This window comes from Rhinatrema bivittatum, chromosome 19 (genome assembly GCF_901001135.1).
Source record: "Rhinatrema bivittatum chromosome 19, aRhiBiv1.1, whole genome shotgun sequence".
Lineage (NCBI taxonomy): Eukaryota > Metazoa > Chordata > Amphibia > Gymnophiona > Rhinatrematidae > Rhinatrema > Rhinatrema bivittatum.
In genome coordinates, this window is record NC_042633.1 from 37,094,484 (window position 1) to 37,109,429 (window position 14,946).

Consider the following 14,946-nt stretch of genomic DNA (forward strand, 5'->3'; position numbering starts at 1 on the left):
GCTGCGCTTTACGGCCTCCCCCTCCCCAGGCTTTAAGCTTACAAACCGTGCAAAGGTCCCCGGGGTTTAAGCGGCTCTTCCCGCCAGCCTGCTCTCACTGCTCCGTGTTCACGGTCTGATTGTGACAGAGGTGTTCGCATGGAACCAGATATCGGTTAAATAAACAAATGAATGAATGACCGAGGGATGCGATGTGTGTGAGAGAATGAGCGGTAAATATCGCACACGGGGAAGGCTAAATTTGTCCTCGGGGCTTCCTTTCCCAGGGCAGTGCTGGACGGTGTGTGATGGCTCAGAAGCTCCCCCGCAGCCCGGGTCTAACAGCCCCTGCTGGAAACCCATAATCTCTGCACGTTTAATGTTTGTTTGCATAGGGGAGGAGGTTTCACCGCGCACTGTGTGCGTTAGAAAGATTCTTTTATTTTAAGAGAGAACATTTCATTCTTGTGAGTGCGGGCGAGGATCTGTTAATCACTGGATGGTGTAATACAAGAGAGGGGTAAAACCCCGGAGCTTCTGTCCCCGGCTGCCTGGAGAGTGCAGAGCCGGCTGTGAAGGGCTGGTGCTTAGGCTGGAGTCCTGTGCTAGGAGAAGAATAAGGGGTAAAAACCCGGTAGCATTTGTACCCAGCTGACTGGTGGCTCAGCAGCTCTGTCCGATGGCTCCGTTACAGGGATTTACTCGAATATAGGAGGGCGCGGGTTCGAGTCTAGCTTAGCCAGAAGCTAGGTGGGGACCAGTGTAGGGAAGTGGTGCGGGTGGATGGGGAGGAGGGGGTCAGTTAGACCTGTGTTCCAAGCATATTCCGGTGAATACCTCTAATGAGAAAGAGCCTTAATTAATAACAAGAAAGAGCCACCAGCAGACTGGGGGTTTTACTACTTTTTACTAGGAAAAATGGCCTAAATTTTACCAAAACTACCCCTTTCTGACCAGAGAGGATGCTACAACCCATGGTATTACCGAGCTGGTGGGGCTTCGAACTGAGCTGGTGCAGCATCCTCTCCGCCATAGAGGCTCAGTAACATCCTCTGTCGCGGAGAGGATGCTACAACCCACGGTGTTTCGGAGCTGGTGGGGCTTCGAACCCACAACCTCAATGTTACCGAGCTGGTGGGGCTTCGAACCCACAATCTCAACGTTACTAACCCGGCTCCCAACCCTTGGGTCAGCGAGGCTTTCACACCAACTACTTTTCGGAACTTATATTTGACCTTTTCATGGAACAGCAACGCCTCCCCCAACCACCTCCGGAAAGATAACTTTATCAGGAGCACTACAGCTTTCCAACATCCCCCAGTGGCTCAGAGCTCAGCGGAAGACACTTATAAGTCACAAGTCCCACGGTTCAGCCTCTCTTTTATTTAAACACAATGGGATTTGTTTTTTTTGTTTTGTTTTTACAATAAACTTTTTTCTTTAGAAAACAGCATCATAATGCAATCAGCTAGAATCAACAGGCAATACAAAGTATAGAATATCCTCAACCATTATTTCATTACCCCTCCCGCCCTTGACAATATTAGGATTTCCACTTCCACAGGTTTGTAAAAGCATCTGGTCTGTTTTTTTCCTTATTGCGTGAAATTTTCTATCCTGTGCATCTCATCCGGACGGCTGCAGGCCCGCGACATTGCCGGAGCGGCGATCTTCTTCCATTCGGCCGGATCCGAGCATCTCGCAGCCTTAAGAACCTGAGACATGAACTGCTTGACCTGTGCAGGAGCCTCCTCGATCGCCGCATTAAACAGCAAAAAGTTAGATTCCCATAGGAAAGCAGAGCTCCTCAGAGTCTTTATGAGCTGCTGAAGGGCTCTGCATAAGGGAGCGATCCCCACACAACAGCATCGCACACGTCCCCCGGTGCCTTCCTCCCCGCACCCTCTCTCCACCTTCTCCCCCGGGCCTGGATCCGTCTCTCTGAATCTCCTGCTCACTGCGAAGAAACGGCTGGGACCGGGCTGTGCTGTGCCCCGCCTCCTCGCCCCTACCGTCCAATCGCAGGAGCAGGAAGGGGCGGGGCTGCAGCAGGCAGGGGCGGGGCTGCAGCAGGCAGGGGCGGGGCTGCAGCAGGCAGGGGCGGGGCTGCAGCAGGGCTCTCCTGTGATAGGCTCCGACCCTGCCTGTCTCGCGCTCACAACCATATAAAATAATAATAACAAGAAAGAGCCACCAGCAGCTGGGGGTTTTACTACTTTCTACCATTCAAAATGGCTCAAATTTCCCCAAAATTATCCCTTTCTAGTCCTTGTGATCAGTAGCATCCTCTGTGGAGTATAGCATCCTCTGTCGAGGATGCTATACTCCACGGTGTTACTGAGCTGGTGGGGTTTCGAACCCACAGCCTCACTGTTATTAACCCGGCTCCCAACCCGTGGGTCAGGGAGGTTTTCACACTCAGTACTTTTCGGAACTTATATTTGACCTTTTCAGGGAGTAAAAACGTCTTCCCCACCCACCTCCGAAAAGATATCTTTAGCAGGAGAACTGCATCCTCCCAAACTCCATCAGTATCTCTGGGCTCAGAGGGAGGCACTTATAAGCCACAAGTCTCCTGGTTCACATTCAGCCTCTGTTTTATTTAAACACACTTCGATGTGTTTTTTATTACAATAAACTTTTTTTTCTATCAGGAAAACAGGAAGTCCATAACACCTCTATCCATCATAATTCAGTCAACAGCCAATACAAAGTATAGAACAATATCCCCAGCCCTTCTTTTATTCCCCGCCTCGGAGAATGCTAGGATTTCCACTTCTCCTAGGGCTTCCCTATATTGTAAAGGATCCAGCCCGTTTCTCCGTATTGCCCTGACCTGCTCCATCCCCTGTGCATCTCATCCGGACGGCTGCAGGCCCGTGACATTGCTGGACCGGCGATCTTCTTCCATTCGGCCGGAACCGAGCATCTCATAGCCTTAGGAACTTGAGACATGAACTGCTTGACCTGTGCAGGAGCCTCCTCGATTGACGCATTAAACAGCAAAAAGTTAGATTCCCATAGGAAAGCAGAGTTCCTCAGAGTCTTTATGAGCTGCTGAAGGGCTCTGCATAAAGGAGTGATCCCCACACAACAGCAGCACACACGTCCCCCGGTGTCTTCCTCCCCGCGCCCTCTCCAACATCTTTCAGACCCATACGCAGTCTGCAATCTAACAGCTGTACCCATGCATGCCAGAGGACAACTTAAGGGAGTTTTCTGTAAATGCACTGATAAAGACAATTTAGCTACAAGCATACGTATATCTTCCCATTCGTCCTCTTCCAGTTCAACTTGCAGATCCTTCCCCCATGTTAATTCATGTTTTAAGTCAGTCACTGACAGAGCCGGGGATTAGAGTTGAGGCAGGGACATATAAAGTGATTCAGGACTAGAATAGACAGTCACTGACAGAGCCGGGGATTAGAGTTGAGGCAGGGACATATAAAGTGATTCAGGACTAGAATACACAGTCACTGACAGAGCCGGGGATTAGACACTAGCACGTCCCTAGCACCTCCTTATTGGCGGAAGTGGCGGCTGTCAGCGGGTTTGACAGCAGACGCTTAATTTTACCAGCTGACAGCCGGTGGTACTTGGACTGCCTTCGCTACAAGATCATTTGCCACAATTTAATTGGGCCACATTGGAATTGCCCCGGTGGGGGCCTGACTGTCATGGTCGGTGCCCCGCGGAAGTTTCACCGCTCATTTGCATGCACACCACACCCTCGTTACCTGGCTTACCTCACAATACGCTTCTTTCCAGGATGTTTTCTCAAAACATGCAGCAGTTTATCCTCTTTCTGTAGCTGAGACTAAGGCCATGCCCGTCTACATACAAGAGAACCTTCAAAAGAGATTCATCACACCTTCCAAATCTCCTGCAGGTGCAGGCTTCTTTTTTGTAGGGAAAAAAGATGGCACCTTATGCCCCTGCATCAACTACAGGGGTCTGAATGAGATTACCATCAAGGACCGGTATCCCCTGCCCGTAATTTCTGAACTGTTTGACAGGCTCCAAGGAGCTAAGATATTCTCCAAACTGGACCTTACAGGAGCCTACAACTTGGTGCGTATTCACGAAGGAGACGAATGGAAGACCGTTTTTAACACCTGCGATGGACACTTCGAATATCTCGTCATGCCCTTCGGTTTGAGTAACGCAACTGCAGTCTTTCAAAATATGATGAACGACATTTTACGGGTCTTACTATATCAAGGCGTAGTAGTATATGTCGATGATATACTGATCTTCTCTCAAGATCTGCAAACTTATCAAGAGGATGTCAAGAAAGTTTTAAGATGCCTGCGTGAGTACCACCTATTCGCAAAATTTGAAAAGTGCGAATTCCACAAGGAGTCTGTACCCTTCCTGGGTTACATTCTTTCTAAGAACGGGTTTTAGATGGACCCCAAGAAATTAGAAAGTATCCAGGATTGGCCCCAACCTATAGGCCTGAAGGCACTGCGCCGCTTTTTGGGCTTCATCAATTACTATCGTTCCTTCATCAAAAACTACTCTTCATTGACAGTCCCTCTAACTGCTATGACCAGAAAGGGAGCCATCCCACCAACTGGTCTCCAGACGCCATATCAGCCTTTCTGACACTCAAAGAGGCGGTTCAAAAGAAGCCGTGCCTCTGCCATCCTGACCCACATAGTCCATTCATCGTCGAGGTCGATGCATCAGACGTTGGCGTGGGAGCGGTTTTAAACCAGTATAGTGAATCTAATGTGCTCCATCCTTGTTCCTCCTTCTCAAGACAGTTCTCGCCTGCCGAAAGGAATTATGGAATCGGAGACAAAGAGTTACTCGCAATCAAGCTGGCCTTTGAGGAGTGGAATTCTTGGCTAGAAGGTGCACAACACCAAATAGTAGTGTACACCGATCACAAGAATTTGGAGTACCTCAGACATGCTCAACGACTCAATCACGTCAAGCAAGATGGTCCCTGTTCTTTAACAGATTTGACTTCCTTTTGAAGTATTGTCCGGGAGAGAAGAACACTCGGGCTGATGCCTTGTCACGATCCTTCTCCCCTCAGGATGTGCCAGATGAATCCCCGTCACATCACTGACCCCGGGAAAGTGGTTCTTGCAGCCACTCATGCGGTACCCGCTGGGAAAATGGTTGTGGCCAGAAATCAAAGGAAGAAGCTGTTGAAGTGGATGCACAATTCCCACCTGGCTGGCCATGTTACAGCGGTACTACTGGTGGCCAACCATGAAAAAGGACATACAAGCTTATGTGGGTTCCTGTGCTGTTTGCGCAAAGCAAAAGCCACCAGCCGGACATCCTTGGGGTTTGTTACAACCTCTACCAGCACTGGATGAACCCTGGACACATAGAGCAACCAACTTTCAGGCCGATTCAGTAAAGAGTGGCCCGGCTTGCGCGCTTTTGAATGCGAATTGGACGCGCGTTTTAGACGCGTAAGACGAACGCGTGATTCAGTATATGCTCTAACGCGTCCTTAGCGCGTGCTGAAAATGACGCGTTGCAATTAGCGCCCGCCACATGTAGATGGTATGTTAATGGTGTTTAATGACCGGATTAGCTATTCCCCTCGATAGAGTAACACGCGGCCAAAATAGCGCGTCTTTAACTTGCACATTTTCCGTGTCTTTACCCTCTATTTTTACTGCCTACCCTGGCGTTAGTGTGGTGCTGTGCTCTTGACAGTTGTGAATATCCAACGGACAGCATCGGACAGCGTCATGGACTACATGTATCTATTGGCTTTGGCGCCTCTTTCCGGACGTCCATGATCGGAGGCCCCGCTGCCTTCCAACGTCCATGGCCGCTACCTTGAGCGCCCGGACGTGGAATGTAGCGGGGCCTCCGATCATGGACGTTTGGGTGCTCAGGGCAGCGGTCCCGGTGTCCATTCGGTGTCCATGCGGGGTGTGTTGGAAAGAAACATCCAATAGTATGCCCTTACCTGCTGAAATTGTTGCCGATCTTCCGAAAGATATCTTAAGGTACCGCTGTAACCGCTCTGACCTGTCCCGAACCAAATACAAAGGGACTATTTTACTTGGCGATGCGACTTATATACACGTCCAAGGTAGGATTATGACGCGGAGATGATGTCACAAAGGGGGAACAACGGGATAAGTTTCCAGATCGATGAAAAGTTTGGAATGTAACATTTCATTACATTTTCAAAAAATGACATTTCCCGTTCCATAGAAATGACATGTATGGAAGCAGCGCACCCTGGATACTGTATAGGTGGTCTATAAAGTCCTATATAGTAAAATCGATTGCCAATGCCTATTGCTTGATAGGCGCACTTTTGGCATTCCTTTGGCGCCGCTTGGATTTGCGTCTAATTTGAATACTGAATCGAGCGGATTACAAACCAAAAGGTGCGCGCGTCAAATGAGCGGGCACCGGACACTGCCGCACTTTTTTTTACGCATCGGTACTGTATCGGCCTGTTTGTGGTAGACTTGCCACCATCCAACGGAAACACCATTTGGGTCACAGTTGACCGCTTCTCCAAAATGGCACATTTTGTAGCATTACCAGGATTACCCTCCGCTGTGGAGTTAGCTAAACTCTTTATTAGACATATCTTCCGCCTTCATGGGATGCCTAAGCATATACTATTCGACAGAGGAGTACAATTCACTGCTAAATTTTGGAGAGCTTTATGTAAAAAATTTGACATCGCCTTGGACTTAAACCCCGCTTACCACCCTCAGTCTAATGGACAGACTGAAATAATGAACAGAACGCTGAAACAATTTCTGCGATCCTATGTCAATTCAAGGCAGAGCGATTGGGCTGAACTACTGCCTTGGGAAGAATTTGCTATCAACTCACATCCTGCTACTTCCCCGGGGTCTTCTCCCTTCCATCTCATCTATGGACGACAACTGCTTCCTCCTCTGCCAATTCCATTATCAGTGGCTTCTCCTGCCGCACAGGCTACTGCAGCAGAGTTATCTCAGCTTTGGAAGCAAACAAAGGAGCTACTCCTTAGAGCAGGACAGAAAGCAAAAAAGATTTACGATGCTCACCATCGAGAGGCACCACAGTTTCAGCCTGGGGACAAAGTCTGGTTGAGTACCAAGTTTCTCCATCTTAAACTACCTTCAGCACGTTTTGCACCTCGCTACGTAGGACCCTTTGCTATCCTTCGGCGATTGGGAAATCTGACGTACAGTTGGAAACTATCTCCATCCATGAAAATACACAACGCCTTCCATGTCTCTCTGTTAAAACCCTTGATGCTCTCCGAGTTCTCTAAAAAGACCCCAGAACCAACTAATCTGGACAGTGAGGACGATATCGAATAGGCCGTAGATGACATCTTCGATGTCCGTAAGAGAGGCAAGACAATGGGGTACCTCATCTCCTGGGAAGGCTATGGACCAGAAGAAAACTCATGGGAGCCTCTGGCCAACATCATGGATAAGGACATGGTACGTCAATTCCATCTTGCACACCCACGAAAACCCAGACCACCAGGAAGATGTCCTGGAGGGGGCCCTTTAAAGGGGGTTACTGTTGCGTCCGTCGGTCGCAGACGGCTGCGACAAGAAAATTATTACTTACCTGCTAATTTTCGTTCCTGTAGTACCATGGATCAGTCCAGACAGTGGGTTATGTCCCCAATCCAGCAGATGGAGTCAGCACAAGCTTTGAGGGGGCGTATCCATATATACTACTACCACCTCTGCAGGAGTTCAGTATCGAGTATATCAAAGCCAGAGTAGAAACCCCCGAAGGATCAAGTTTGTGGAAACAGATAATGAAAACAATTGTAACCGCAACAAGTAACTGCAAACATCCTACCAACTTGTAGGGAGCTATGAAAAACAGCGAAAAGAAACGACTGTGAAGACACAGAACACTGCGAGCAAGAAGTAGCGCAGAGCTGAGCAGGATCAAGAACCCAAACACGGTGGGCGTCTGGACTGATCCATGGTACTACAGGAACAAAAATTAGCAGGTAAGTAATAATTTTCTTTTCCCTGTACGTACCTGGATCAGTCCAGACAGTGGGATGTACCCAAGCTTCCCTAAATCGGGTGGGGTCCTGCGAGGCCTGCTCGGAGAACCTGCTCGCCAAAGTGTCCAAAGACCGAAGAGGCGAGGTGCAGACGATAGTGCCTCGAGAACGTGTGTAACGATTTCCAGGTGGCTGCTCTACAAATTTCTTGCGAGGATACCGAGCGAGACTCCGCCCAGGACACCGCCTGAGAACGTGTAGAATGCGCTACGATTCCGGGTGGGGGAGTCCGACCCGCCCCAATGTAGGAAGCAGCAATGCCGGCCTTCAGCCATCTGGCAATGGTAGTCTTCGAGGCCTGAGACCCTTTCTTAGGACCGGCCCAGAGTACGAAGAGATGGTCAGAGGTCCGGAACTCATTTGTAGCCTCCAGATAGAGGCGCAGAGTGCGCTTGACATTCAAGAGACGGAGAGACTTCGGCTCTGAGGAAGAGAAGGACGGCAACTCCACCGCCTGGTTCACATGGAATGCAGAAACCACCTTCGGAAGGAAGGGGGGGGGGGAACGGTGCGAAGCGAAACTCCAGAGTCGGAGAAACGGAGATAGGGCTCTCTACACGACAGAGCCTGCAGCTCCGAGATGCGTCGAGCGGAACAGATGGTCACAAGAAATACAGTCTTGAGAGTGAGATCCTTTATCGTTGCGCTGCGCAGCGGCTCGAACGGTGGTCCCGACAGGGAGCGAAACACAAGGTTAAGACTCCAGGAGGGACAAGGGTCCCGTAACGGAGGATGCATATGCTTGACACCCTTGAGAAAACGAGCAATGTCAGGATACTGTAGAAGAGAGCCCCCATCGCTCAACAGCGAACCAAGGGCAGCCACCTGAACCCGTAGTGAATTATAAGCGAGCCCTTTTTCCACCCCCGCCTGTAGAAACTGAAGGATCTGAGGTACAGAAGCCTTAGCGGGTCTCGTGGCCTGGCTGGTACACCACAGCTCGAACACCTTCCAGACTCGAACATAGGCTGCTGACGTCGATGTCTTTCGTGCCCGCAATAGCGTGGATACTACCGCCGGAGGCGGCGCCTCTCAAAAGCCAGGCCGCAAGACAGAAGAGTTCTGCCTTCTCGAAAAATACCGGGCCCTGATGTAGGAGCTGGGGGAGGTGCCCCAGCCTGATTGGCCTGTCGATCACCAGCTGTAGCAGGTCCGCAAACCAGGGTCGCCTGGGCCATTCTGGGGCGACGAAAACCACGGTCCCCTGATGGCTTTCTATTCTGCGGAGCATCCTGCCCACCAGGGGCCATGGTGGAAAAGCGTAGAGCAGAAGATGTGGCGGCCACGGGAGGACCAGGGCATCCACTCCCTCTGCGCCGCGCTCTCTCCGGCGACTGAAGAAGCGTGGAGCCTTGGCGTTGAGAGCGGACGCCATCAGATCCAAGTGGGGGGCCCCCCGCCGATGGACTAGAAGTTGCATCGCTTTGTCGGAGAGAGACCACTCTCCGGGGTCCAGCAGTTGACGACTGAGGAAGTCCGCCTGGACGTTGTCCACACCGGCGATGTGCGAGGCCGCTAGCCGGACGAGATGACGCTCCGCCCATTGCATCAGCAGCGCCGCCTCGAGCGCGACCTGCGGGCTGCGCGTGCCTCCTTGTCGGTTGATGTAGGCCACGGTGGTAGCATTGTCCGATAGGATTCTGACTTCCCGGTTCCGAAGAAGCGGGAGGAAATGTCGCAGAGCTAGCCGGACCGCTCTGGTTTCCAGACAGTTGATTGACCACTTCGCCTCCACCGTGGACCACGTCCCCTGCGTGGTGCTTCGATCACAGACTGCACCCCAGCCTGCTAGACTGGCATCGGTGGTCACCACCACCCAATTTGGCAGATCGAGGGACACGCCACGGGCCAGGTTCGGCGGATCCAACCACCAGCCCAGACTGTCCCTGGCATTCTGCGGGAGCGGGAGAATCATCTGGTAGTCCTGCGATACTGGTTTCCAACGGGAGAGGAGCGCCCACTGTAAGGTCCTGAGGTGCGCGAAAGCCCAAGGTACAAGGTCGATGGAGGACCCCATCACTCCCAGGAGTTGCAGGTAGTCCCAGGGGGTGGGCTCTGGTAACGCAGCGAACCGTCGTGTGTGATCCCGCAAGGATTGAGCTTTGTCCTGGCACAGAAAAACTTTGCCCAGTAGGGTGTCGAAGGTGGGCATGAGGGAGCTCTTGGAGAAGTTCACTACCCATCCCAGGGAATGTAGAAACCGTACTACTCGAGTCACCGCTGAGCGTCCATGATCGAATGACTTCGCCCGGAGGAGCCAATCGTCCAGATAAGGATGAACCAGGATGCCCTCCTTCCGGAGAGCTGCCGCCACGACTACCATGATCTTGGTGAAGGTGCGCGGCGCCGTCGCCAATCCGAACGGGAGAGCCGTGAACTGAAAATGCTGGTCCAGAATTTTGAAACGAAGGAAACGGTGGTGGTCCAGGCAGATGGGAATGTGCAGGTAGGCCTCCGTTAAGTCCAGGGAGGCGAGGAACTCCCCCCGATGCACCGCCGCAATCACTGACCGGAGCGTTTCCATGCGGAACCGAACGACTCGAAGGGATTTGTTGACTTCCTTGAGGTCTAGGATAGGCCGGAAGGAACCGTCCTTCTTTGGTACGACGAAATAGATGGAATAGTGGCCCTCGCCCACCTCTCCGAAGGGCACGGGCGCAATAGCGCCTATCTCCCGGAGTCCGTCCAGAGTCAGCTGCACCGCTCCTCTCTTGAGGTCCGAGCCACAGGGGGAAAAGATGAACCTTCCCTGCGGGGGGCGGACAAATTCCAATGCGTAGCCGTGTTTTATGGTATCCAGGACCCACTGGTCCGAGGTGATCCGTGCCCACTCCGCGTAGAAATACGTTAGTCGGTCCCCAATCCTGGGGACAGGGGAGTGGGCGAGACTGGCATCATTGTGAAGACTTGGTATAGGGGTTCCCGGGTCCGGGAGTAGTGCGTGCGGGCCGACGCCTGCGAAAGGAGCGCGACCAGGGCTGAGACCTGGGGGCGGATGGCCGGGAGCCGCCTGTCTGTATCCCCTGTAGCGCCGTTGCGCTCTGGCTCTGGTCCGAGAAGAAGAAAACGCTCTGGATGGTCGAAACCTATCCTCCGGCAGCCGATGAACAGCGTTCTCCCCCAGGGACTTGATGACCTGGTCCAAATCCTCCCCGAAGAGGAACTTGCCCCTGAAGGGAAGAGAGCCCAGACTCGACTTAGAGGACGTATCAGCCGCCCAATTGCGTAGCCACAGTAGTCGTCGTGCTGCCACTACCGAAACCATGGATCTTGCGAGGACCCGAAAGAGGTCGTACGAGGCGTCCGCCCCGTACGCCACTGCGGCCTCCAGCCGATCTGCCTGGGCAGCCTCATCGGACGGCAGGTTCTGAGACGCGAGGAGTTGTTGCACCCAAAGGAGACTAGCCCGCTGGGCAAGCGAACTGCACATCACCGCCCGCATACCCAGTGCGGAGACCTCGAAGACCCGCTTAAGGAAAACTTCCAACTTACGATACTGTGTGTCCCGCAACGCCGCACCTCCCGTTACTGGGATAGTCATCCTCATCGTGACCGCCGACACTGCGGAGTCCACCTTTGGGACCTTGATGAGGTCCAGAAAATCTTCGGGGAGCGGGTACAGGTTTTCCATAGCCCGGCTGCTCTTCAGGGAGGCCTCCAGGGTGTCCCATTCCCTGGTGAGAAGTTGTAAAAACGAGTCATGAATGGGAAAAGCCCGAGCCCTCGGCCGGAGTGCCGCCAGGACAGGATCTCCCTTCCTTGAAAAAGTGACGACAGCGGGAGCTACTGGGGCAGGCGGGTCTGGTGGCGGGTCCAAATCTAATTCTTGGATGATCTGCGGGATGAGGTCGTCCAGCTCTTCCCTCTGGAAGAGGCGTAGGGTACGCGGATCATCCCCCTCCTGCGTGCCGTCCCCTTGTCCCCCGTCCGGGAGGTCAAGTCCATGTCCCGCTGGGTCTGGCACCGCCCCCACTGCCGCGGGCGTGGATCGGACCCGGGTAGGAAGGCGGGAGGCCCCCACTCCCGGAGGGTCGGGGGGGGGGGGGGGGGCCGGCGTCAAGGGCGACATCCGAGGGATCTTAGGAGGGGGGGGGGGTCCCACAGGTGCTTCCAGCCCCTGCAGATAAGCGGAATGCATGAGCAGGATAAACTCCGGAGAGAACCCCGGCCTGCTCGGGTGCGCTTCGGGGGCGGCGTGGTTCCTGCTCCCTGGCTCTGGGTGCTTGGTTCCTGCACCAAAATCGGGGGAACACCCCAGCTGGTAGAGTCCTCCAGGGATCCGTTCTCCCTCGTGGCCTCCAGGGATCCGTTCCCCCTCGTGGCCTGCGCCTCAGGGCGCTCAGAATGTAAAATGGCCGCCGTTCCCGCCAAAAATGGCGGAGTGGCCGGCCCGTGCCGCCCGGGCAAAAAAGAGAAATCAGTCAGGGACTGTGAGGTACCTTCCCCCCGGGAAGGCATCGTGCACAGATGCCCTCCCGGGAAATCCGGGACCCCGGGTCTCTGCAGGCTGCACAGCGGGACGGCCGCGGCATCGGGATCGCTGTAGGAGAAAAGAAAAAGCCACGGGGGGGGGGGGGGGCCATGCGCACAAAAGCGCCGCTGCGGGAGGGCCCGGTCGGCCCGCACTGCCCGCTGTCTGAAAATAGAGGAGGGTGCCGCGGGGGGGGGCCTTCCCGGCCACACGACCCACCCCAGACATCTTTCCCTAAATGGCTCAGCAGCCCATGAGGAGCTGTAAAATGGCCGTGGGTGAGGGAGTAAAGAGCGAAGAGGCTGGCTCCACCGGCTTTCGCGGGCACCGGGGGCTGAGCTGTGAAGGGAAAAACTGCAAAGGAAAAACAAACTTACCCCTGGCTGCAACGAGAAATAAACAGCAAGGCCGCAGAGAAGAGACAAGGAAGAGAAGCCACTCCCCAGAAGTTGAAAGGACTCTGACTTACTTTTTTTTTTTTTTTAACTTAATACAAACTTGATACAAACTTGATCCACAGAAAAAGACAACAAGAAGCCATAATCAAGCAAGAAAGTGAAGAAAAAGGAAAAGGAGGGGAAGCCTGATTCCCCTACTGGCATCTGCTGGAGTCAGAAGATACTGAACTCCTGCAGAGGGGGTAGTAGGATATATGGATACGCCCCCTCAAAGCTTGTGCTGACTCCATCTGCTGGATTGGGGACATGACCCACTGTCTGGACTGATCCAGGTACGTACAGGGAACCAGGGATCGCTGTTCCAATACCTGAGGGACCTCAGCCCAGCCGGGCGCTTCCAGCTCACTACTGCCACCTCTGGTGGTTCAATATACTGTTTAATAAAAGAACTAGTCTGTGTCTGTCTCCAAATTAGGGATGTAAATCGTTTTTGAGCGATTAAAATTATCGTCAGATAATTTTAAAATCATCCAAAATCGTTAGAGTGCACGATACAATACAAATGCCCCCGATTTATCATCAGGGGCATTTGTATTGTATCGTTAAATAGGGCGCGGGAAAACCGGCACACCAAAAAAACCCTAAAACCCACCCCGAACCTTTAAAACAAATCCCCCACCCTCCCGAACCCCCCCCCCCAAATGTTTTAAATTACCTGGGGTCCAGTGGGGGGGGGGGGGGGTGTCCCGACATGATCTCCAGCTCTCTGGCCACGGCTGCGTTGAGAAATGGCGCCGGTGACCCTTTGCCCTTATCATGTGACAGGGCAAAGGTAGCGCCGGTGCCATTTTGGTTCCTGGCTCCCGACGTCATGCGTGCAGATCGCTCCCGGACCCACGCTGGACTCCCAGGGACTTTTGGCCAGCTTGGGGGGGCCTCCTGACCCCCACAAGACTTGCCAAAAGTCCAGCGGGGGTCCGGGAGCGACCTCCTGCACGCGGGCCGTATTGCCAATCTTCAAAATGGCGCCAACGCTACCTTTAACCTCACTATGTCATACAGGCGACCTCACTCCTGCCCTGCAGCACCTCCTGCTATTCCAGTACTGAGACCCTGACACACAGCTCTGCCAATGCAGCTCACTCCTGCCCTGCAGCACCTCCTGCTATTCCATTACTAAGACCCTCACACAGCTCTACCAATGCACCTCACTCCTGCCCTGAAGCACCTCCTGCTACTCCAGTACTGAGACCCTCACATACAGCTCTACCAATGCACCACACTCCTACCCTGCAGCACTTCCTGCTATTCCAGTACTGAGACCCTCACACACAGCTCTGCGTTAGAAAGATTCTTTTAAGAGAGAACATTTCATTCTTGTGATTGCGGGCGAGGAGCTGTTAATCCCTGGATGGTGTAATACAAGAGAGTAGTGGAAAGAGGGTTAAAAACCCCGGAGCCTCTGTCCCCAGCTGCAATACGGAGAAACAGGCTGGATCCTTTACAACTATAGGGAAGCCCTGGGAGAAGTGGAAATCCTAGCATTGTCCGGGGCGGGGGAATAAAGGAAGGGCTGGGGATATTGCTCTGTACTGTGTATCGGCTGATGACTGAATTATGATGGATAGAGACATTGTGGACTGTTTTCCTAATAAAAAAAAGTTTATTGTAATAAAAATCACACAGAAGTGTGTTTAAATAAAACAGAGGCTGAATGTGAACCGTGTGGCTTATAAATGGCTCCTTCTGAGCCCTGAGCCACCGGTGGATCCTGGGAGGCTGTGGTGCTCCTGGTAAAGATATCTTTATGGAGGTGGGGGGGAGGCAAGATGGGATCACAATAATCAGGAAGGGGCTGGTGGGATTTTGAAAGGAAAAAGTTTATGGGAAAGAAACATGGAAATGCTGACTTCCTGTTCAGGGAGGGGGGAAGGGCAAGACTCCTGAAAAAGTGGGGAGGTGTGTGACGGGGTCAGTATACAGTCCAGGGAGGTAGGTCAAAACCCCAGAAACAAAAACTCCCCGGAACCAAAAATCTGCAGGGAAGGGGGAAGAAATACCAAGTGACACAG

The 14,946-nt window shown here is 52.9% G+C and overlaps 1 protein-coding gene across 1 annotated transcript in view; it reads left to right on the forward strand.

Moving 5' to 3' along the window:
- LOC115081024 (zinc finger protein 665-like) overlaps positions 1–14,946 on the forward strand; it is an 89,860-nt gene that overhangs the window by 31,175 nt on the left and 43,739 nt on the right. The window lies entirely within an intron of this gene.